The following is a 25,472-nucleotide window of genomic DNA, read 5'->3' on the forward strand; positions in this document are numbered from 1 at the left end:
AGATTTTAGGTTCCTTAATGTAAAGGAATCTCTTCTCATCATCTGTAAGAAGCCCTGCTAGGTTCCACTTATAGATTTCTGTCTGGAGGTTGAGAACAATTTGTTTAGTTGGGTTGCTGACCAGGAACTTGTAGCACCTTGGTGTTGCTAAGTGTGTCAGTCCCATATTGATGTAATATTTTCTGTTGATTATAACCACTTTTCCATCTTTAGGGCTATATTGATAACAATGTTGTTGTCAAATGCATGAGTTTTGAGAGCCTGTCTCTGATTCCAGCTAAGATTTTTGTTCTTAGTATGATGCACTTGGCCATCATTGTCAAGATATTTGTGAATATCAATAGTAACCGTTTGGTCAATATTATCGATGACAGTCACTAGAAATATGAGGCATACATTTGAATTTGGTTTGAGCTCTGATGGTGGCATATTTCTCTGTAGAACCTGTAAATCTAAACATATTGGGCCTCATTACGACTTCGGCGGTAGCCATGCCGCTACTGGCGACATGGCTGCCGCTGAAATAGGTCTGGGTTCCCAGAATGGGGAATTACCGTGCCATTCCGAGTTTGAAGGGTCCGGTAATTCCTCCCTCCAGGAACCCGGGCCCGGACCTTCCCCATTCTCATCTGAGCCCCCATAGGGCTCAATGGGAATGGGAGAGGGAGCAAACAATGGGCCGATTACGAGCGGCCCATTGTTTGCTCTCTCTTCCCCTCGCGGGACCCGGTAAGGACGCCTGGTTTGACTAGGCATAACTTACCGGGTCCCGCGAGGGGAGCTTGCAATGAGGCGGAACGGGTTTAACGGTTCCGCCTCCTTTAGCGGAGCCCGTTAACCCATTCCGCCTCACTCGTAATGAGGCCCATTGTCTCTCAATCGGTCTGAGGGCTGTCGTCCAAAGATACCAGTAGATGCATGTCCGATATGGAAAGTGTGCTGGTAGGTGCTAGTTTATCTTTAATATGTTTGCACTTGGTTGCAAAACATTTCTTGAGTTTTAGCTTGCGGGTGAACTTGAATAGGTCAATTTGAAATTCATTATAGTCTGTCCCAATGTTTGGAGCAAACGATAATCCTTTATCAAGCACAGACTTTTCTGTCTCTGTAAGTGTCCTGTCGAACAGATTAACCACTACATTTGGTGGCGTTATATTGGTACTAATCTCCTCATGCTCGATCTGGTAAGTCTGCCGGTTGCCCCTTAGTTTCCACTTGTGCCAGCCACTCACAGCCCTCCTGCCCCTGATATTAGGTTTTGTGTTATACTATTTTGAACCAGGGAATCCTGAAACCTTACGTGTTTGGTGTTGCCTCGTTGGGTGCCCTTTTTGTAGCACTGTATTTGTTCTAAAAAATACCTTCTTGGTTTACTACGGTCTTTACTCATGTCGGTTGACTCTCGTGGGGCATTTGAGTTTATTTACCAGAATTAAAAAGGGGGGTCCCGGGAGGCCCTCTGCCAGACATTAGTCCTGGTTACGAGCGACTTACCCAGAGTCTTTAGCTCACTATCAATCACAGAGAAGAAATATCCCAAACCTATCAGTCTTTGTCCTGCCCTGGGGCAGTCCAGCACCAAAATGCTAGGCAATTCTCCTCTGAACAAGAGAACTAACAGCAACCCCAGACACAGGTTTCGGTCTGGTTGGACCTCATCAGTGGGGTGGAGCTGTGCCTCTCTAAGAACAGTGAGCAAGGATTGCTCATGTCTGGATTCCTCTAGTAACTTAGGGTGAGACCCAAAGTTACTTAAATATGCAAATTAACAAGGGGAGGTCCTGGGAGTCCCTCTGCCAGACATTAGTCCTGGTTATGAGAGACTTACTCAGATTCTTTAGCACACTATCTTTCACAGAGAAGAAATATCCCAACCATATCAGTCTTTGTCCTGCCCTGGGGCAGTCCAGCACCGAAATGCTAGGCAATTCTCCTCTGAACAAGAGTACCAACAGCAACCGCAGACACGTATTTCGGTCTGGTAGGACCTCATCATTAGGGTAGAGCTGTGCCTCTCTAAGAATAGTGAGCAAGGGGTACACGTCTGGATTCCTCCAGTAACTTAGGGTGAGACCCAAAGTTACTTAAATATACAAATTAACAAGGGGGGGGGGTCATGGGATCCTTCTGCCAGACATTAGTCCTGGTAATGAGAGACTTACCCAGAGTCTTTAGCTCACTATCTTTCACAGAAAAGAAACATCCCAAACATATCCATCTTTATCCCGCCCCTGGGCAGTCCAGCACCGAAATGCTAGGCAATTCTCCAAAGAACAAGAGTACCAACACAACCCCAGACACATGTTTCATCTAGTTGGACCTCATCAGTAGGGTGGAGCTGTGCCTCTCTAAGAATAATAAGCAAGGGGTCCACGTCTGGATCCCCTAGTAACTTAGGGTAAGACCAAAAGTTACTCAAATATGCAAATTAACAAGGGGGGTCCTGGGAGTCCCTCTGCCAGACTTTAGTCCTGGTTATGAGAGACTTACAGAGTCTTTAGCTCACTATCTTTCACAGAGAAGAAATATTCCAAACATATTAGTCTTTGTCCTGCCATGGGGCAGTCCAGCACCGAAATGCTAGTAAATTCTCCTCTAAACAAGAGTACCAACAGCAACCCCAGACACCTTTTGGTCTGGTTGGACCTCATCAGTATGGTGGAGCTGTGCCTCTCTAAGAATAGAGAGCAGGGGGTCCACGTCTGGATTCCCCAAGTAACTTAGGGCAAGACCAAAGTTACTTAAATATGCAAATTAACAAGGGGGTTTTTGGGGGTCCTCGGAGTGCCTTTGCCAGATATTAGTCCTGGTTACGAGAGACTTACCCAGAGTCTTTAGCTCACTATCTTTCACAGAGAAGAAATATCCCAAACATATCAGTCTTTGTCCTGCCCTGGGGCAGTCCAGCACCGAAATGCTAGGCAATTCTCCTCTGAACAAGAGTACCAACAGCAACCCCAGACACGTGTTTCGGTCTGGTTGGACCTCATCAGTAGGGTGGAGCTGTGCCTCTCTAAGAATAGTGAGCAAGGGGTCCACGTAGGGATTCCCCTAGTAACTTAGGGTGAGAACCAAAGTTACTTAAATATGCAAATTAAGAAAGGGGTCCTGGGAGTCCCTCTGCCAGACATTAGTCCTGGGTACGAGAGACTTACCCAGAGTAACCAGGACTAATGTCTGCCAGAGGGAATCCCAGGACTCCCCTTTAACATTTAACATTGTGCTTCATTTGCTTTTCTTTGTCTTTAGGTAAATGTAATTGCAAACGTAGTACCCATTATTTTCTCGTAATGTGTGCTTCCATGGTTTCTTTCCTTTTTGTCTATTCGCCTCTAGCAATACCCCTTTCAAATTCCACCCTCGTTAATCACCAGAACTCATTTTTCTTCTCTACATGTCATGTTCTGCTCACGTGTTGATTTCTTTGGCTGCTCAGCAGTGTGGTGGCTGCTCCTTTAAGGGCGTACACATGCAGCAGAGTGACGCAACTCCGCTGTGTGTGCGTTACCGGCCGCGGCAGAGCTACCGTGGAGCCCAAACTGTGTACAAGTGTCCTGTGTGTGTGTTTGAAGCTGGGGGCTCACAGGGGGATTCAGATGCGATCAGAACATTGCAACAGTAGTGTCGAGACGAGTGGGTGGCGGGGCGGTAATTCCGCATTGAACCATGGCCCTTCCCCATTCTTATTTTTGCCCCATAGGACTCTATGGGAATGGGGAAGGTGCTAAGTACGGTACCGCAAATTGCGGTACCGTACTTAGGACCAAGGTCCCTTTGCGGGTCCCTACTTTAGCGGCTGGTTTGCTGTTCCGCAAAGGAACCTCGTAGTAAGGCGCTAAGTGTTTAATGGCACCGCAGCCTTTTACGGCGCTGTTAAACACTTAGCGCCAGGGTCGTAATAAGGCCCATAGTCTGCTTCTGTTCTCTCTACGACCGTCTTCTTGTCTGTAGGGAGGATGGGCTGGAGGACCGCTCCTCACTATGTTTCAGGTATAAAGCCAATCCCTGCAGTGCCACCTATAAGCCAAAACTATCGCATTGGAGCTGGACTAGGAGGGAGATCTCATGTGAGGTAGGTCACAGAGCTTGCATCTGTTGTTTGGTTATTTACTGTCCTATTGCCTGCACAGTGTGATGCTAAAGCCCATAGCCATTCCCACCCACTACCTTCCGCTTTCCACACAAAACACACCCTCTTAGTATCCCTTTGAGCTGGCTTTTACAATCAGTAAAATCAAACTTTGGCCTGACAGTGTACTGTCTAACCTCTCCTCTGAGACTTCATAACTATATCAGATGTAAATCTTCTACTGCCGGATTACAAATGCCTTCACCAAATGTGCCTTGCAAAAAAAAAACCTGCTAAAAGCAAGAACTGACAAAGGCAACAGCTTTGGCTTGTCTATAGGCATTAGGCATTTACGAGTCACTACCATCATATGCTCAAGTAATCACATCATATTCCAGCTGTTGTCATTTTATGTGCAGACAGTACAAAAAGGCCCCAACTGTTGACTTTGCCAATGTTTTTTTTTTTTTTTGTCTCGTTGATCTGGGAGCAGTTTCCCATGTTAATCAAGAGCAAGTAGGTGATATGGGTTTTGTGGCTCCTACTTTCTAGAAATGTTTTAATGTTCTGTTCATCCACTTTTCCATCTTTACAATAATAACTCACAATACTATTTCCATTCGTTTTGTCACATTGCTTATCCTTCATAAGATCACCGACCACAAGACAACCCGATCGAGTTGGGGAGAGGTAACTAACATAAGACAAGTTGGAAACCGATAATTATCCAAAGTGATAACGACCCCCTCCCATTGTCTATAAGGATAGTAACAGATACTGCTATTGGCATGAAAGGGTTTTGTGTTGTGGTGGTGATGTAAAACTTGTGTTGAACTCGACCAGTTTTAGCATTAGCTTGCCTTTTTTTTCTTTCCAAAATGAAAGAATTTCTCAATGTTTTGGCTTTCAGTTTGTTGTGTTAAATTAGGTTTGAGTGCGTTGTTGAAAGACATCTTGCTGGGGAATTACACTGATGTCTATTGAATAAAGAAAAATGCTTCCTGTAGTTTCCTTTGCTGATTCTAAGATTAGGCTGTCTGGAAGCCAGTCAATACCAGCAGATAATGACTGCAAACATTCTAATGGGCTGTGAGAATTAATGACTTCCACATGCTAACTGCAAAGACTTTATGATATGATATGATATGATATTTTATTTGTATCACGCTCGTACACAAGTGTTTAAACCTAACTTTAGGTTTAGTTATTATTATTTATTATTTATGTGCTTGTAAAGTTGTTGATGCATATGCACACATGGCTGAAATACAAATCCTCTTTGGAGGGCACTATAACACAAGAAGCCTTGACATCCCTAGGGTGAAAAGCAAAACATATAAGAAGGAAAATATACAAAGGTGGTGCTTCTTTTGAAAAGGACATGTAATGTGTAACAGCATTCAAGTACACATCAAGGACCAGGTGACAGAAACCTTGCACCAGTGCAAGCACAACGTTGCTTGACATTAGCAATAGGGCAAATACTGCTTAAAGCAAAAATCATATTGTCTCAATGCATTTTTTCACACCAGGGAAATGTTTGCCGTAGTGCTAATTTTATTCTGTATTAGTATTCTTTAAAGAAGCTCGTCAGCCACCGATTACTGATGCCCTGAAAATCTACCCTTTCTCCACTCCTCTCCCTGAACAGGTCTTATCTTAGAGGTATGAGAGCTAAAATGAGTCTCCCTTTATCACAAAGATTACTTGGGGGAAATGAGGTTACTGTCCAAGAGGATTCCGAGATTTTTGGTTGGGTATGGGATTGGCTGGCGGAAGAAGAGTTGTGAGGCTGTTGGAGACTCAGCAGGGCCTCTGATTTACTTTGTTAAATGATAGTGTGCTCCTGCCTATCCACCCCTTGAGGGAAAGTAGGCCTTGTGATATGCAGTTGAAGGCAGCAGCCCCTGTGATTGAAGAGTGCGTCATTGGCATGGGAGTGGAGGATGGAGTCCCTTAGTTGGTTTGTATGGAGAAGAGTGGTGAGCCTTGGAGCTTCCAAAAGAAAATGAAAACTCACACAAAGAAATGTGTGCAGATTTACTTGTTTTTTGGTTGCTTTGTGATGATTTGCAATGCGGAGGTGTGAGTCCTGTTGCACTCATTACCTTTTAATCTCTGGGTATTCCACAAGAACCAATGGAATATGTGGCCAAGAAGGATATATTGCCTTTCCTCCTCGGACAAAGGGAGGAAAGAGGCAGATTGAGGAATATGCTGTTGCAGTAGTCCAGTCTAGAGAGAACCAGAGCTCTGGAGACTTTGAGCTTCTAGGGGAATGTGAGGAAAGGGAGAATGCCTCTGTGGAAGTGAAGCTGGAAGTTGTACAAGGTCTGTGATGTGTGGAGAGAAGGAGAGGGAGGAGTCAAAGATGACCACAAGGTTTTTTTGCCTCCCAAGAGGGTGAGGGGAGGCAGCCCAAGGGTGGCCAGAGAGTGGGATGGAAAGAGGGAGCAGGGGTCCCAATAAGAAGGATCCCTTTCTTACTGGCATTAATGAAGAGATAATTGGCAGAGAACGACTCCTGAATAGCAGTCAGGTAGTCAGGTATCAGAGAAGAAGGAGAGGAGGTAGAGGATGGAAGCTTAAAGGAGAGTGGTGTGTCATCAGCATAATACTGGAAATCAGGAGAGAAGGTGGAGATCGAGTTCGCCAGAGGGGCTAGGTAGATGTTGAATAGCCATGGTGATAGAGCCCTGAGGGATGCCACAGCTAGATAGTGAGTTGGAGGAGAGGAAAGGGTCCATTTGCACTTGGGAGGGTCAGTTTGAGAGGAAGGAGGTCAACCAGGTCAGTGCCAAGGGTATTATGGAGACTATTTATGAGGATGGAGTGGTTGACTGTGTCAAAAGCAGAAGAAAGATCGAGGAGGATCAGAACAGAGGGAGAGTTTGAGTGCAGGATTGAGAGAAGGTCTTCATGGGTGGTTAGGAGAGAGCAGTTTCCATGCCTTTAGATGCTCTGAAACCAGTCTGGGGGTCACGGAGGCAGCCAGCACTTCAGTGCAGAGAGTCAGTTGGGAGATGACCAGCTTCTCCATGAGTTTGCCCGAGAAAGGGTTGATAGAGATAGGGCCATAGTTATCCGGGTAAGAAGGGTCAGCAGATGGCTTTTTTAGGAGAGGGTGCACACGAGAGTGCTTGAGGGGTTGTGGGAAGGGAAGGAGCCAGTGGCAAAGGAATGTTTACAGAGGTCAGCGAGGGCTGGTACATGAAAATTGATATTGTCCTTGATGGTTCTGGAAGAACAGGGGATCACTTGTTTATAGGAGACTTCCATAGAGCAGACTACTCTAGAGACCTCATCTGGTGCAATGGGGGAGAAGGAGGAGAGTATGGGAGGAAGGGAGAGATGAGCCAAGGGAGTCAAGAGAAGAGTGGGTGGTGGGGAGTGGAGTAGATGACAGTGAGGACAGGATGCCCTGAGCCTTGGAGGAAAAGCGGGAGGCCAGTGCAGTGCAGAGGGCCGGTGAGGGAGGATGAGAGGAAGTGGCTGCAGTAGTATTGGCAAGTGAGACTGCAGTAGTATTGGCAAGTTCCTTGCAGTTTTTAAATAAAAAGTTCAAACGTGTTGTTGTTGGTACCAGTGATGCACACTTGGACATGAGCCCTCTTCTTGGTGCAGATGGCTATACAATATTGCCTTTGGAGCAGACGGCAGGTCAGTTTGTCAGAGGATGTACTTGTGGCCTGCCAATTCCCTCAGCAGCTTTGCACTTGCATTGCAAAGCTGACAAGTCAGAGTCATGCCAAGAGTTGCTTTTGGTGGCAGGCTTCAAGCAGATCCTCATGTCAGGGGAAAGAATGTCGAGAGTGTTAGCGCTGGAGAGATGGAGATTAGTCAGTGCAAAGTCTGTAGAAGAGTCGGAGGTGGGGGCAGTAGGAGGGATGAAATTGGCAGCAAATGTAATGACTGAAACACACTTCATCGGTCGAATAATTGAGAAGGAGACTGTCAGTGCGGGTAGAGGCATCATCTTGGGGCGAGGGAGCTCCATGTGGGAGGAGGGGGGGAGTGGTCAGTCCAGGAGAGAGGAGCAGTTAGAGTATTGTCGAGAGGGATATCAGAAGACATGGGTGCATCCAAGGTGTGTCCAGCAAAGTAGGCTGGAGCAGAGGGAAGAATTGCAAGGGACAGAGAGTTACAGACATCGCAAAATGGGAGAGATGGTAGATGCCTGTCAAGAAGGAGGAGCTTGGGCTAAGAGCCTTGGGCCATGTTAGTGTCATTAAAATAGACATTAATGATGCACCTTGATGATGAGAAGTGAGCCAAGAGAACTTTCCATCTGGTGCACCATTAATGGGTGAGGCAGACAAAGGGGAGATGTCAGAAACTAAATGGAGGTCCATATGTCAGGCGAAGGAACGGCAAAGAGAATGTCAGTGACAGTCTGTCTGGAGGCAGCATTGATGTAGGTGTCTGTTATGGGCAAACATGGGTTGGAGACCGAGAGAGTCTTCTTGAACTTCTTCCTCCCGGACTTCAAAAGAGAGGGAGAATAAGTACTGGAGAAGCAGTTTGATTAGATGGGAGAGATAGAGAGCACCATGGAAAAAAGGGGGGATCAGAGGGTGCGCAATGGAGGGCGATGGACAAAACTGAACCGTGCATGAGAGAACTCACCAGGTGGCCAAGCGGTCAAAACAGAGCAGAGACTTGCACTATGAATAGGAGCCCAGAGAGAGCATCAGAGTTAGAGGAGCAAGGATTCAAGGAATACATGAGGGCCATCAGAGCACAGAAATTCAGAACAGAGTGCCCACATTTAAACATCATTAACAGAAATACAGCTGAGGGATAGGGTGAGTACAATGTTGGTGCAGCACAAGTTACCAAGAAATATGCAGGAGATAAAGCAAATTGCAGTAATGTTAGCAAAGAGGAGAAGCACAAGATTTGGTATTCATCAGGTATAAGGAAGGCAACATTAGATGAAGCCAAATCGGGTATCAGCACAGCTAGATTCAACTTTCTGCCATCTGGTTAAAACGGCACATTTTTAAATGTAGCAAGAGCTAGATCGACCTTTCTGCCATCTGGTTAAAAAAGGCACACTTTCAAATGCAGCAACAGCTAGTTTCAACTTTCTGCCACCTAGTTAAAGAGGCACATTTTTAAATCCAGCAACAGCTAGATCGTCCTTTCTGCCATCTGGTTAAAAAAGGCACACTTTTAAATGCAGCAAAAGCTAGATTCACCTTTCTGCTATCTGATTAAAAAGGCACACTTTTAAATGCAGGAACAATTTCAAAATGGAAGCAGATAATGATCGCATTGTAGGCTGTTTAGATATAAATGGACGCATACATAATCCAGTGATGTAGAAGTCCAAAGAGTGAGTATTTACAGTATGCAGGTGAGGAGAAAAATGTTCAGAGTCACAGTAGCCGCAAGAGATTAATAGTGTAGTTGTGGACCAAGGCTTAAGAACAGTGATAAAGGTGACAGGTAAAGAACCTAGCCCTTATAAGGGGTCTTTTCAGAGGGCCGTCGAATGACTGCCGGCTCCGAAGCATGCTGTTGAAGTGTAAGAGGGCAGCCAATCAGACAGGCCCTTGCAGCAATGATGGAACACAGTTTATGTATCCCCTGAGCGAGGCAGCCATTGTGGAGGGTCCTCGTGGCCCAGTAACAGTGTGCGAAGGCACTGATAGATCTTCTGGCAAGCTGCGGTCTGATGATGGTGCAGTGTTGAAAAAAGAAGAAATACCCAACAAGCGCTGGCAAATGCTTTTATAATACGGACCCTTGGGGTCCAGCAAACACGTGCCAGCTCTGGGGGCACGTTGGTGAAGAGTAGGTGGCCAGTCAGTCAGGCGGCCCCTCACAGCAACAACGGAAAACAGCTGACATGTCCGCCGAGCGAGGCAGCCATCATGGAGTGTTCTTGTGGCCACATAACAGTGCAGGAAGGCACTGATAGATCTTCTGGTGCAAAACAGAAAAAATAGTCCTGGAATGAACCATTTCGAAGTCATATTTCATCACGATTTTTAAACAACGCAATAAGTGAGATAGAAAGCTCTTCTGGTGCGGCAAGCTGCAGCCTGATACTGGTGCACTGGTGAAAAAAGTGGAAAAAATATTGGGAAGGATATTGTGATGGGTAGAATGTATGTTGCATATTCTGGTAGTTGTGGTAACAACAAACTGCAGATAGTGTGGCATTAAGAACTAGAATTAAAGGGTATGTCTTGGTATGTGCTTGACAGGGCCAAGACAAATTAAGTTCATGTTAGAAGGATTGCCCTTGCAAAAGGTTTTGAGTTCAGCTACATAGGTACCGCTTCATCAGCCCTTTTAAGGACACATTCTCCACCCCCATTGTAATGAGACGCCAGGCACAGAACTATCATCAAGAGAAATTCCCAAAAGGGACGCACCACATATGAACTTATACTTGAACCAAATCTTTAAGTCCAAAGTCTTCAGCATTATGGGGCACCAAGAAGTTGTTGTAAGAGGAAGCATCACCTGGTAAGGCAAAGCAATGCAATGCCTCTGGTAAACAGACTTTCTAAAGCCACACTTGCATGGCCTTAGAGGGGAATTTAGGTTATATGCTGGTTGTAATCAAAGTAAGAAAAGTGCACCTGAGATAAATCATCAGTAGAATCCTGGCTAATAGCAAGAATGCAATTAACATTTGATGGCTCAATTGGTAGACAAGCATTTGGAATTTAAGGCAACTGAAAGACGACTATCCTTGGTTGGTCAATAGATACGTTTTTATCTGTCAACATGATTCCCTCACAGCAGTCCTTCCTCAGTCAAATCACTTTTTAAATGTTTTTAAGCCCAGAACGGGCAAAAGTAATGTCCAAAAATCATCCCCATAACCCCAGCAGCAACAGCCTAACAGAGAGCTAGGTCTCCTGCAGGTGAGGAAAAAAAATGGAGGAAATATGGCTGACGAGTGATCAGCCCACATTAATAACTACATGAGGAAGCTTTGCCTCTGGATCTTAGAAGAGAATGCAGTCTCCAACCCTGTGCACTTTACAAAATTGCAGTATGGTAAAACCAGACGTCCATAGCGGGTCCTGTGAGGGAAACTCGTAATAGGGCGGAATCGGTTTAACGGCGCCAGCACCTTTACCGGCACGTTAAACCCATTCCACCCACCTCGTAATGAGGCCCATTGTGTTTGCATGTGAGGTACTTTCCTAAGTATAACATTCTCTGTGTCTTAACAGCTGGACAGATGAATATCCAATGTTTAATCGTTTCAATTTGCTCAGTCGGTTTACAGAATCGACAGCTGTTAGTCGTACAGTTCATTTGGTTTCACCTATACAACATTTCCCTGGTGTATTATAGGTTACGTCTTAGCCATAAGAATTGATTTTGGTGATGCCTACTTGGAAATTTCTGTAGATATCTCGGCACCATGTTTAACCTACGTGGTTCATTAACAAAGTCTCCCAACGTTTTGTTGTTTACTCTTTGTTCAGCTGTTTCGATCCAGTCTCCCTGTTGTATTTCTTTTTTAACAGCGTCTGGATTCCCGATCAATGTTTCTTCATCTGTGTCTAAATCCTTAAGATTTTTTTGCCATCTCTCTTTCCATTCATTCAGGGGCCAGGTACCAGGGCTGTTTGTGGTAGTGTTTAGGATCCAATAGGGTACGGCTGCATCTTTCATTGTGAGATCCCTTTCCATAACATTTTTGCATATAGTGATAGCAGTCTAAGTTCATTTCTTATGAGACCGATAGGAACACTTTTTGGTAGTTGCAGGATGTTTTTCCAAAATGCACCTTCAAACAGGGTCCAGTTCCACCAATTCATGCCTAATGCAGCTTCTGCACCATACATTATTGTTGGTGTCACTTTTTGTTTACAAAACATTATTAGTGGAAGCATAGAACATTTGTGTATTTAAACAAAAGGAAGGAACATATAACAGACTGCATCAACACAGTATATATCCTCAGGCAGCAATTTCTTGTAGCAACCATGAAACAAATATAGGCTGCATTATGTGTTCTCAATAATCATCAAAAAGCAGTATTACCAAAAAATATCATTTTTAATATATTAATCAATCTTTAGCACAAGAAATACACTCATTTGTTTTAAAAAACATATACACATAACATAGTCATATACATCTTAAAATCATGCCACCTCACAGTGTACAGAATTAAATGCCAAAAATTTCATTAGCGCAACACAACAATGGCAACTCAATTGTTCACATTTCCCATTGTGTGAACCAGCCCAACTTATATAAGTTTCAGTCCTCTGTGTTTCAAAGTAACCGGACATTCATCAGGGGCAGAAGTAATCCTGTGCTCCAGGTTGATTCTTCCTACATATACACCAGGTTGCTATCTCTAAGGATACAAAGACAAACACGTATCACTAACACGGGCATAATCAGTGTAATCAATCACCATAGCCAAACCCTAATCACCAATAGGGTATCTAGTACACACTACATCATGTACTGGATCTGCGGTCAAAAGAAATATATGTCTTTGACCGTATAAGCCAAGTCAGTACTGGCTCTTCACTATTACAGCAGTAAGTGAAATTCGTAAGTGAGTACCTAGAGGAATTCTACCAATGGCAGTATTTTATTTTTATTCACCTCCTAATCCCGAACACAAGGAATTTAGGGAATATCCAACCACATTAGAGCCTGGCACAACAACAGAAACCGGCTCACCCTCGGGTGTTAAAAACTGTTCTTTAGTTGGATACAGTCACAACTCAGTGGCATAGTCACCCATCATCTTTCTTTCCAATTTTCTAAAACGAACTATCAGTGCCTAAAATACAAAAAATTGAGGGTAAGATGCCCAGCCCCAGATGTCAAGTAAGCATCCGCTACTCTAATAAATGCCAAAAAACGGGTCTTACCTATTCCAGCGATTTTCAATTCTCCGAAAAACACTACAGTACAAGTCTGTATAGATAGGGCCTCTTCCTTCTACAATTCCTCTAGCTCTGAAAGAGTAAAAGTGCTAAGTAAATACATCGCAAAGGAAAGGAGCATCTTCTGCAGAGTGTTAGGGTTAAAGTTACTTCCAAAGGCATCCCCTCGTTCTTACCTTATCTATGCCAACTGATGACCTGAAAACAGGCAGAGTACTACATCTCATGCCCGGGATAACAGTGGATCAACACCCTGAGACTACGGCCCAAAAACCGTACTGAAATCCCCATTCTGCGGCACTCGCGTGACGCGATGATGTCATCACGCTCCGCGGAATGCGGTAACGCGATGACGTCACCACGCCCCGCGCGCGTGGGAACACCCATTCAAATCAGGCAAAACATGCCCGAGTTGCTAAGCAACTAAGGCCACAGGTCCGCCAATGGAAAAAAGGGGTGTGACTCCCATCATTACAAGAGAAAGGGCAAAAATCCCAAACAAGACCACAAACGGATCAAATATAGTGGCGAAGTATGCAAAACATGTGAGGAAAAGGTGTAGGCATTCTCCACCAGCTCTGAAAAGAGCATTAACTGATCCAGGACACGGGAAAAGAGACCTGATACCCCTGATCATGTCCAAAGAAAACCACAACAGAACATCACTCACGGTGGAAATTCTCTAAACACAGAGACAACCACATAGGAAACAACCCCTTGAGGCAAATTGTTTGTGGCCTGTATGACAACAAATTGCATTTCTTCACATAGAAATAGAGATTCTCCCTCAATGGGTACCAACAAACAGTGCAACACTCCTAGGACCTCCAAAGATCCCTTCAAGGTAACAGGTAACTTGCTTATCTGATGTTATGCCACTCGATGTTCTCATTCAATCCTGTGACATGACTGTTGGTAAGAAAGATAAGCTTTTGTTCCAGATTAATCAGTTTCCTATTAATTTAGTCTTGGGATCTACCCTTGATCTTTTTTAAGATACACCATTCAAAATCAGAGAAAGTATGTTTTTTTATCTTTGAAATGTTTGACTAGAGGAGCTTTATCAGTATGATTTTTAAACAGCTCCTATGCTAGATCTTCCGAGTCTTGCACTTTCTGTTGGTTTTGCCTATATAAATTAGGTCACACGGACATTTAATCATATAAATTACATTTTCCGTTTTACAATTAGTGTGTTCATTTAGCACCCATTCAGAAGTGAGACCCAAATTCACAGTGGTCAGTTTCTTGGTAAATGGACACATGACACATTCTCCACATGGATGGTGACCCTTCACTCGAGGCAGACCCCACAATGTACTTTGGGCACCCTCCTGGCTAACCACCTGGTGTATGTCATTCTTCATCACAAGATTACGAATGTTGGTGCTCTTTTTGAAAGCTATCATAGGTAATGGACTGTTCATTGTCTTTTTCCAATTTTTACATATGATATTCTTGACTTTATAGGAAAGATTACTAAAAGTGTTGACAAACACCCATGGAGTCTCATGGTTAGCAGTGTCTTTCTTATTCTTTACCAGCAGAGCTTTCCGGTTGTTATTAAAAGCTCGTTTGGCAGACTGCCTGACAACTTTTTTGGGATAGCCTCTATCAATCAATTTATCCATAAGTAAATTGGCCCCGGTTTCATAATCATAGTTGGTACTGCTGTTACGTTTCAAACGTAAAAATTGCCCAAAGGGCAAATTGTCCCGAACATGTTTCGCATGGTGGCTTCTATAGTGCAGTAGTGCATTTTTGTCAGTGCTTTTGACAAACGGTTTAACCCATAAACGGTTATCTTGTTGGTAGATAGTGAGATCTAAATAGTTCACTTCGGAGGATCTCATTGTCGCTGTGAATTTCAGGTATCTATTCTGATTATTTAACCATGCCAAAAAACTATTGGCTTCATCCATCGAGCCATCCAACAACTTTGTTGTTGTCTCTCTGTTCATATCGTGATTGTTCTTTATATGATGTCCATTTATTTGTGGCTTTAATCCATGAGTTACAGGCATTTATCGGATTGAAACTTCTGGTGTTCGGGGATACACATACATCTTTTTTCCAGCCAGAGGCGACCTCCATCTTGTCACTGAGCGTCTTCCATTTCTGTGCCAAGGTCAAAAATCCTGAGGAGATATTTCCATCTAGATCCTTTTCACAGATATCTTCGTTTTTGGTGTTGTTGGAGCAAGATCTTTTGTTCGGAAATCATGGGACTGGGATCAGTGATTTTTCCTTCTCACTGTTGTTGGTTGCACAGTCTTCACCACTTGATCTTTGAACTTCATTCTCTTCTAAGAGTTGTGAGAGGTCTTTGAGGGGGTCATTCTTCCACTCTACTAGCATCTTGATTGCCATAGGCCACATTTGCGGCATAATCTAGATTTCCTGTTTTAAGTGAAGACTTTAGTACGTTTGTTTTAGCACTCTCTTTGTTTGATTTGTGAGTGTCCTTTGAGTTCTTCTTTAGTTCACTTTTAGATTTAATTTCCGTACTCATACATTGTGCTGGAAGTTTTACATTTCTCAAGAAGGCCCGTGACCCATTTGTTCACATTGATATTTTTTGATTTTCCTTCAGTGGTCTGATTCTCTTTCTTATTCTGCTCATTAGCCTTCATTAGATTGCTTTGTTTTGCTTATTTGAAGATATCAAATAGGTCTTCTTTGTCATTTGGGTTGGTCATTTGCATGCTTGGGTCAAACTGTGGCATTGAAGATATGTTTAGTACAGATATCTCATGTTCAGTGTTCGGCAAAAGTTGTGTTTGGTTGCTTTCATGTGCATCTATGTTGGTTATTTGTGCTTCCTGGGACCCATGGGTCGATTGAGAGATTATATCTCTTGAGAAATCTTTTCTTATGGCGCCACTGGGCTGCACTCTTTGGTACATACGCCTGCACTTATGCACTCTTTCTCATTTTGCAGTGGAGCATCAGGTAGTTCCATAGATGAGTGATTTGATATATCTTGAGTTTTGGTGTCTGTTGTAGAGGTCACATTTGGCCTCATCCATTTCAGGGATTCCAGTAAGGCTTCCATCATCTCTTTTTTTCTGTGTATTGTCCCTGCACCATGTCACATAGTCTTGCATCAGGGTGCGGCTCTATTTTAGAGCCCTTGTCTAGATATATTGATTTTTTCATTAAGCCTTTGGCTATGACAACACCAACATTCTTATTGGATTCTAGAGAGGCCATTAATTTGCTGGAAGGCATGGCTTTTGATCCCAATAAACAAATTCTTGTCACTCTTGACATAGAAGCACTTTATACCAATATCCCTCAGGATAAAGCGGTTAATAGTTTGCGTACTATGTTGGACAGACGCCCTTTACCACACAATGTGCCAACTCAATTCTTGTGTCAAGCTGCGGACGTAGTGCTAGCAAATAGCTTCTTTAAATTTAAAGATACTTTTTTTCTGCAAAGTAAGGGCACTGCAATGGGCTGTACATTTGCCCCAAATTTGGCTATTATTTTTATGGCCTTATTTGAAGAAAATAAAGTGTTACACGACAGCAATCCATTCTTCAAACAGATTAAGCTATACCGAAGATACATAGATGATATCTTACTAATCTGGGAAGGTAATACTGACACACTTCTCCAATTTGTGAATTGGCTCAACCAGATAGATGATGATCTACATTTCACTTTTGAATTCTCTGTCATGAGAATTTCATTTTTGGACCTCTCCATCTATAATGAATCTGGTCATATACAATTGGAGCTATATAGGAAACCAACGGAAAGAAACACCACATTGCAATTTTCCAGCCAACATCCCAAAAGCCTACTACAGAATCTTCCATATGGAATGTTCTTACGGCTTCGGCGGAATTGCTCCAATATGGGTAACTTCAACAAACATGCACAAGTCTTGGAAACTAGGCTAATTGAACAAGGGTACCCCAAAAAACTAGTCAAACAGTCCAGGAAGCGAGTATGGTATATGAACTGTGAAGTACTCCTTAACCCGCAGACTAAGATTTCTGACCCAGAGCAATTGGTATGTGTTTCTACCTTTTGCCAGTATAGTCATGCGATCAAAGGTATCATTTTGAAAAATTGGAGAATCCTGAATTCGACTACAATGAAACTTCAAAAACCATTATTTGCCTTTAAGAAAGGAAAAAACTTGAGACAAAAATTGACTTGTGCTAATCGATGTCCACCTAAATGTCACTTTATCAGAGACATTAATTTAAATCCAGTAGTAGTGCATTACCCTTGTACCTCGTGTACAGCTTGCAAATATTCAAGGAAAATGACCACCTTTGTGGGGGAAGGTAAAACATGGGACCTGCGCACTTTCAGCACTTGTAAAAGCAAAAATGTGGTGTATGCGATCCAGTGTCCTTGCAACAGGTTATATATAGGAAAAACTTCAAGAGAGGTCCACGTTCGCATTAACGAACACCGTTCAAAAATTCGCACTCGGAACCTTAATGCGCCCATGGTTCTTCATTTTGTAGAGACAGGTCATAGTGTGGAAGATCTTATGTGGTTCTGCATTGAGAAAATTGCCACTAGTGGACCGGCTCAAACCAGGAACAAGTTGACATATAAAGAACAATTGTGGATTTTTAATCTTAAAACGTTAGATAGGGGGCTTAACACGCTGGACCCTTGGGAGTTCCAACATCACACAGTAATTGCTTCTGTACACATTATAATATCTATATTGGTTTCTCTAGCACGATGGATCATAACAACAAGTACAATAGCTAACTCAGTTCTTGACTAACTTTGTTCTAATTATATTTTCGTTTCATTCGGTAAAAGCACTAGTTTTTAGTTAGTTGTTCCAATACCCAGAACATCTGTAAATTGGGACTTTTGGATTACTAACTTTTAGCCTTACTAATAAAAATAAGTGCAATAATTTAAAACATCATCCCCAAATTGCCTTATTCGTAATCCCATTACACTTAGCATATGAAACACCTTGCACCTGGGTTTCTCACCAACACCTTTTGATTTATTTTAGTAAATGCACCGTCTTTTGCTTGGCGGTTTAAATAGTGGAATGTTTAGCATAGTGAGACAATTTAACATCACTTAGAGGCTCTTTGGCGTAGCACATAGTGCACCTCCCTTTTGTTTTCTCAAATTAAGATGAGTGCCTTTAATTACTACAGAACTTCACCCACATGATCGTCTTCTGTAGTAATCACATGACCATGTCAAGGAGACCCGTTCAACACCACGCCCCCACGCCTGCACGCAATCAGTATTTTTGCGTGAGATCCAGAGCCGCAGACATCGGAAATGAGTCCAAATTGGAAGTATTCTTCTGTAGCAGGCGAGGCTTTGTCCAGCGTTCGATAGTGGTAAGTAATTGAATTTTATTTCCACGCCTATGCGGTACGAATGTTATCTCTTCCAGCTCCCGTTCAATTTAAAATTTAACAGCCGCAAAACGAAAAGCCTGTTCGTTTTTGTAAACCGTATGTGTTTCTATTTCAACACAACCGTTTAAATACAGCCATTATGACTGACTGCTAAATTTCAGGCTCTATAATTAATTTAAAAATATTTATTCTCCCCCCCTCCCTTTTTTGCACAGATAACAATGAAATTTTGATCCGTGCAAGTTGAATTTTTATCTACTTCGATGGCATACGTGGCACTTGTAGGAACAGTACTGGAATATCTCCGACATCTGGCCCGGGGTGAGTGGTTGGTCCAACTATGGTGCTCCTGGCCATACACAACTGACATGCAGTTCAATTAAATACTCTTTAACTTATTATGGTTTACATACATTTCTTAGATCTGGAATCCTTCTGAACTCGTTTTGAGTCATATTTGGGGCTCCAACCATTGAGAGCATTTGACACTGGAAATCAGGTTAGCATGGCTGTGTCGGCCATTGTGTCTCGGTGTTCTGGTTCTCCATGGTGTTGGTGTAATTTCACTTTAGACACAGTGGGCCTCATTACACGGTAGGCGGTAGGGATTTACCGGTACCGGTAAAATACCGGTGCCGGTAAATCCCTGCCGCCTTACTACGAGGTCCCTTAGCGGGTTGGAGTTTTAACGCCTGCTTTTTGCAGGCGTTAAATACCAACCCGCTAAGGGACCTCGGAGCTAATTACGGCACCGCTAAATTGCGGTGCCGTAATTAGCGCCTTCCCCATTCCCATTGAGCCCTATGGGGCAGAAATGGGAATGGGGAAGGGCAATGGCGGAAGGGGGATTTACCGCCCCTCCAACCTTGGAATGGGGCGGTAAATCCCCTTACCGCCAAGGCGGTGCCGGTATTTTACCGGCATGAGCCATGGCGCTAATAGCGCCATGGCTCACCGCCTACCGTGTAATGAGGCCCAGTGTCTTTCTTGGTGCTAGGGCTTCACAAACCCCCCCCCTTCTTTCTCATACTCTGGAACAATAAGAGACACCTTGGGACTGATCACTTCTTGGTGACTCTAGTTAAAAATTCTAAAAGTGCAATTGAAGAATTGTATGTTGTCAGTTTGAGCCAGCTAGTTTAGGCAATTGCATATAATTGTTGTTTTTTTTTTTTTTTTCAGTTGTTATATTGCAATAATTGGTTTTCCTGATGAAGACGTTGGTTTAATTATCCTCAAACGTCAAAACAGGTAGAAGAACATCCGGGGATGGGATCTGTCATTTTTTGTTGAATGCACGCTCTCCGCGAATAGAGCACATTTTGGACAATTATTGTGCTAATACACACTGAATGTGGATGAAATGAAATGTCAAAGATTATGTGGGGCTAATCAATGAAGTGCTACTACACATATATATTGCACCAATTGTTTGGTCCAAATTTTTATTGTGAATGAATGAGGTTGATTGATTTGAGGTACAAATGATGGTTTGACTGTTGAAGAATGTTGGTTGTGTTAGGTTGTTTTAGAATCTGGTGTACCATGCTCTCCTGCAACATTTATGTAATTTAATGTGTATATTTATAGATGATTAATTCATTGAAAAAATAATGTATCTTTGTAAATACAATTTGATACCTTTATGAAATAAAAAAAAACCTCTGGACAAATTTTTCAGTATACCACATAGTCTTGCCTGCCATCTCGTAGACACCTCTGCCTCTACATCCAATCTATCTCGGATCACTGTTGTAAACATATCCAGGTGTAGAAGTTTGGCATAAACCATAGTGAGCAGGGTATCATGGTCTTTTAAGCAAGTGTGGATATCTTCATACAGCTTTAAAAAGGGAGCTAGAGAAATGGTCAGTGCAGCTGTGACAATGTTGTGGATTTGTGTTGCTGTCTCACTCGACAGATGCATACTTTGTTGGTCATGTTCACTATTCTTCGAGTGGTTGCTTAATGGTGAATAAGTTGACGAGCACTGCGCAATGGGTAATTCAGGGGTGGTCACTTGAGAGATGTCCTCGTGAACTAGACTGCCATCTTCCTTGTTCAGTCTAGCAACTGGCGCAGTTTCCACCTGATTGGCACTCTCAGTTTTGTCATCGCTCTCTGCATCATTTGGGTCCATTTGAAGTGTCCTCATCGGGAAGAAGTGTTTATTTCCATTCCAGACTACAGAAGCTGGCGTAGATATGTATTTGTTTGCATTTCTGTTTAGATGTCTTTCCTTGAACGACCACTGGAGCGATTCCTCACATATTCGCTCTCTCATTTGTGCGGCGTCTACCCTTAACCTTATAATTATTTATTTTCCTGTTCAGTCGAAAGATACCGTTGTTTATCCGATGCCACACATTGATTTAAAATTGCTTCCAGCAATTTCAAGCGCTTTGCACCATTCACAACAATTGCCCTTTTTACATTTGATTCATGTTGTCTCCACACTTTGTCCACATTCAGTTTTTACGTTGCCACTATTCAGCACTACTCCTTCTTTCCATTGAAGCTCATGCTCTGTTTGTTTGTCTGCACGTGTTGGTATAACATTTGTGTGTGAGACAGTAGTATGTCAGCCATCAAAGTGTATCCCGGATGTGTTTGTGAGTGCTAGATCTTTAGCTTCTGTGCCGGTTGGCGGGCACATTCTTGCAGATTCAGTTTCAATGGCTAAATCTTGAGGCCTGCACTCAATTTCATTTCCCGCTTTTTGTTCGTAAGCGTTCTTTCCTTTCGAGCCTGAACAGTTGGCTACTTTGTGGCATATGTCACGCGCTTGAAACATTGTTGTTTCAGCATGATTATACTTTATACATTTCAGTGCCCCATTAGCCTGCAAGAGTTCAGTGTCAGTTACATCCATTAGGCACATGTTCGGGTCACGGGCTAGTGTAGCGATCTCACTTTGTGCAGTCTGTGAAATAGTCTGTGAAACATTTATATGTATGTTTTGCAACCTAGTGACATATACTTTTGATCTTGCTTTTGTGGGAATTAGAGATATAATCTCTTTGGGTATCATTTTATCACTCTGTGTTTGGGCCTCCGAACTCCCCACTCCAGTGATCACTCATTCACTCACCTTACAGGGAGGATCACTTTCACTTTATTCGATTTGTTCAGCCGAAGCAGGGGCTGGAACCAGACGTCATTTCTGCTGTGTTTGGGCTCCAACTTGATCTATTGTCGGGGTGGCTGCTTACCCTCAAAAGAGCACCGTGGGCCGTTCCACAATGTTTGGTGGTTCTTGTCGGGACTTGTGAGGGACTGGGAGAACTGGGTCTCTCTCCACCAGACTCACACCCTCGGCTCCCAAAGCTCCAAAGACCCAAAGACTCCACTTGGCTGTCCATTTAGCTGCTCTGCATGCCATGGAGAGAATAAGTTTTAAAATCAGTGCACTCGAGGGAGAGCAGTCAGGCCAATCCCACACTCATAAACGCTGAAAAAGCAGCAGCAGCAGGAAAGCAGGAATCACGACCCAAAGACTCCACTTGGCTGTCCACTTAGCCACTCTAAGCTATCCCATTCTAATCATTAATTGTTATTGTGGTTAAGGGTTAGGAGTTACTGCTTAGTATGTTAGGATTGGGTAGTGTTAGTCTCCATGCTACCACTACACTATGCCAATGCTGTAATATGCAATGCTGACCACCAAGTCACCCCTTCTTCAGTTCACACCAGTGCTAACCCACACACACGGGCTGCAGGCTACAACACCGTTATACACCTGGACACTGGCATACCCCTTCTGCAGAAGTCTGAGTTGTCCCTAAAATTCCCTCTTGGCTAAAAGTTGGCCTGGTTATCTCACAATACCCACTGTCAACATTGCTTTGTTATTAGGCAATTAATTCATGCTCTCTTTCAAATAACTTTGCTCTGAAGCAGCATACAAAGGTGGTGTGCACAGGCCATGGATAAACACATTAATGATATAGTTTGTTTTCTATGCTGCTTATTATCATGATTTACAGCACTGGTGTTGGTAAAATTAGGCCTCATTACGAGGTCGGTGGTAACCCGCCGGTGCGATCGTCATCCTTGTTTCTGGACCACCACATTTGGAATGAGGACTAAACCCAGAAGAAAAATTGATTTGTAACTCAGTTTGAATATTTCCTTCACAATGTGAGCACAGACACTCCCTGGCACCCCAGCATGCACACATCACAGCAAGCAAGTCGTTCCAAATGTGAACAAGAGCTGTGTAGTTCGCAAGCCTGAGAGGGACAGGGTTGATGATGAGGCTCTGTATTTGGGCCTTCCAACCCTTAGAATTGAAATGAAACCCACAGATTTTTAAGTGGTCATTTAGATTGTGGTCAGCTTTTCTTTGCTCTGTCTTGCAGCATAGAATAAACCTGTTTGGTGATGCTCTACAGCTATTAACCCCCTATCTTCATCGCTTTATGTAGATCAGATTTTTGCCACACAATGAAGTTCTGAGGTCGGGCTGGTAGTAGTCACATATTCTGTAAGGAGGCTTCAATGTTCACAAACAAATGACTGTGTCACTTTAAATGTGCATTTGCTGTCCAAAGACAGAGCTCTCCAGAGGGTATCCAATAATGAAAGACACCTTTTACACTGCTTTCAGCTCTTTGGTGTGAAACAGCGAATATAGTCGGAGATTGGCTGTTTTAGTATTGTGTGCATGTGTGATTGTGCAGAGTTTTGCCAGTGTGTGCGTGTTATCTGGCTCCAATTTCCTAAAGATTTGTGTAGAGACCTATGCGATTTGAGCATAAAAGTAACTTTCCCACCTCTAGTTATTGCACTCACAGCCAATGATGAAGATCACAGTATTTATTTATGATTTGCAAATATGCAAAATGTACCAGCACAGTGAACTTAAACTCACATAAATATAAAGAACCTTTGGCACAGTTTCAAAAATGCTATTAAAGTTTAGAAATTGGTACAAACTGGAGGGGGCATGGCCAGGCGGAGTACCAGATGGAAGCATAGCACGCTTGCGCCTGCTGCAGAATTTTGTTAATGTCTTATTTTCATAAATGGTGACTTACTTTCTGTCACAAACGCCTTGGCAGACTTGCTGAAAGATCCCTGGTGGTCCGTGGGGTGTATTGTGTCCTTTGCAGCTCAGAAGCAGTAACAACTCTGTGACGGAAGAACGAGGCCTGCGAGCCGGTAAGTCCTGTGACTCGCAAACCGACTTTCCTGTCAGCTGTTCGGGGACGCATCGAATGAAGCACTCGCTAAGTAAGCGAGGTGCTATTTGGAGGACAACATGGGCCCGGCAAATTCTGAACATCATAGAATGCTACTATTTAGCATTTAAAGGTACAAATACCTATTTTCCTTTGAATTTTTGGCTGAAGGTGTAATGCCTCCTCTCTCTTCACACTAGAAAATAGTAGCTGTAGTACTCTAAAATATATGAGGTACTTACATATATCTACATACGTCATTTTTTATAATAAACTCCAATAATTGAATGTCCCATGACTACTTTACATGGACTAAAGCAATGGTGGATACCACACATAATTGTCTTTGCATAATAATAATATACCTCACACAGTGAAGTAAATCTTGAGGTTTAGCAGCTAGAACTAAATGTTTGCTGGAACTCTTTTAAAGTGGTGAAGTGAATGGTTTTGAACTTGCCTGTGAAGCGTATTAGTTCAATCTAAAATCTATAAAGACCTTTGATAACTAGTACTATCTATTTTTCATCAATACCACAAACTGCCTGTCCACATTTCATATTAGAAAACTCAGTTAGTTGGTGCTGCAAACTACTGCATGATAAGTAGACCCTTGACCTGTACTTTTGGCCAAGCTTACAAACATAGAAATTACTTACCAAGCGCGTAGTCGTACACTGTATGAATAAAAACTCAATATGGCACCCAAGAAAATTCTAACTAAGGAAACACACATTTCTACTCCCAATGAAAGGTCTAAAAACGAATCACGAACACTGAATGAAGAAACATATAATGATACCATGCAAGCCATTCTTACGGAAGTTAAAGCGCTAAACCCCTTCATGGAAGCTACAAATGTAAACTGCAGCAAATGGATGAAAATGTCATGCTTCGCCGCCCCTGGCGAGTATTGAATAGATGGTGCTTCGGCGCCATTATTGATACACTACGCACCTCTCCTAATGTAGTCAGTGGTCTAGCTGCTTTCCGACATGGCCACCGCTAGCCCAGTACTTATTCAGTGCTAACCAGCGTTTGGCGCGTTTCAACCCCAATCATTCCTCTTTGCTTTGGGTTCTACGCTGCCAGTTTTCTCTTGGCTCAGGTGAGCCCTATTTTCCTGTTTTTCGCTTCCTTTTGTGTGTTTGCTTTTGCTCTCCTTCGCTCCCGCTGGTTTTCCTTGCCCCGCCTGTTATTCTACCTGTGTCGCTTTCCGCTCCCCCTCTCTGTGCGGTCCGCTTTGCTACTTCTTCCTTCCTTGTTCTCCTTCTGCCCTTGGTTCCTTTCTTTTTGCTCTCTTCTTTTCTTCGCTCTTCCCTTTTTTGCCCTGCTCCTGCTGGGTCTACAGCCAGTGCTCTGTGTTTTATTTCTACTTTGTTGCTTCCTTTGCCGACCTTCTTTAGTCGGTTTGCTCTGTTTGCCTCCTGTTGTCTTGGAGGTTCTGCACCTGCTTTCCCCACTTACCTTCTGGGACTTGCACCTGGATAGTATGTCCTCTCTACTGGACCTTGCTACAGTTTCCTCCGCTCTGCTTGCCTACTGGAGTTATTCTATTTGAGTACATCAGTCCGTGGCCACTAAGAACAACATTAGGGGTTTTTTATGCCAGATTGGCTTTTTCCTCTGGTAGGCTATTCCGGGAGATTCGCCACTGGACTACTTATCCCATAAGTGCTCACGGTGGCAAACTCCTGGGGTAGACCATATCTACACGATAAGAAAGACAGAAAAATTGTCTAATTTCGAAACTTGAATATCTGAGGTTGAACAAAGGATTAGTAACGCTGAGGAGGTGACAGAGTTTCAAGACTCAAAAACACGGTTAAAGCACTACAGAAGCATACTGAACATTTATAAAATTGCAACAGAAGAAACAAATTGCGAATTATTGGATTGTTGGAGGGAGTCGAAGGTGATAACCCTATTTTGTTCACAAATAATCTTCTGATCAAGCTTCTGGAAC

The sequence above is a fragment of the Ambystoma mexicanum genome, chromosome 8 (genome assembly GCF_040938575.1).
Source record: "Ambystoma mexicanum isolate Mex_15411 chromosome 8, UKY_AmexF1_1, whole genome shotgun sequence".
Classification (NCBI taxonomy): domain Eukaryota; kingdom Metazoa; phylum Chordata; class Amphibia; order Caudata; family Ambystomatidae; genus Ambystoma; species Ambystoma mexicanum.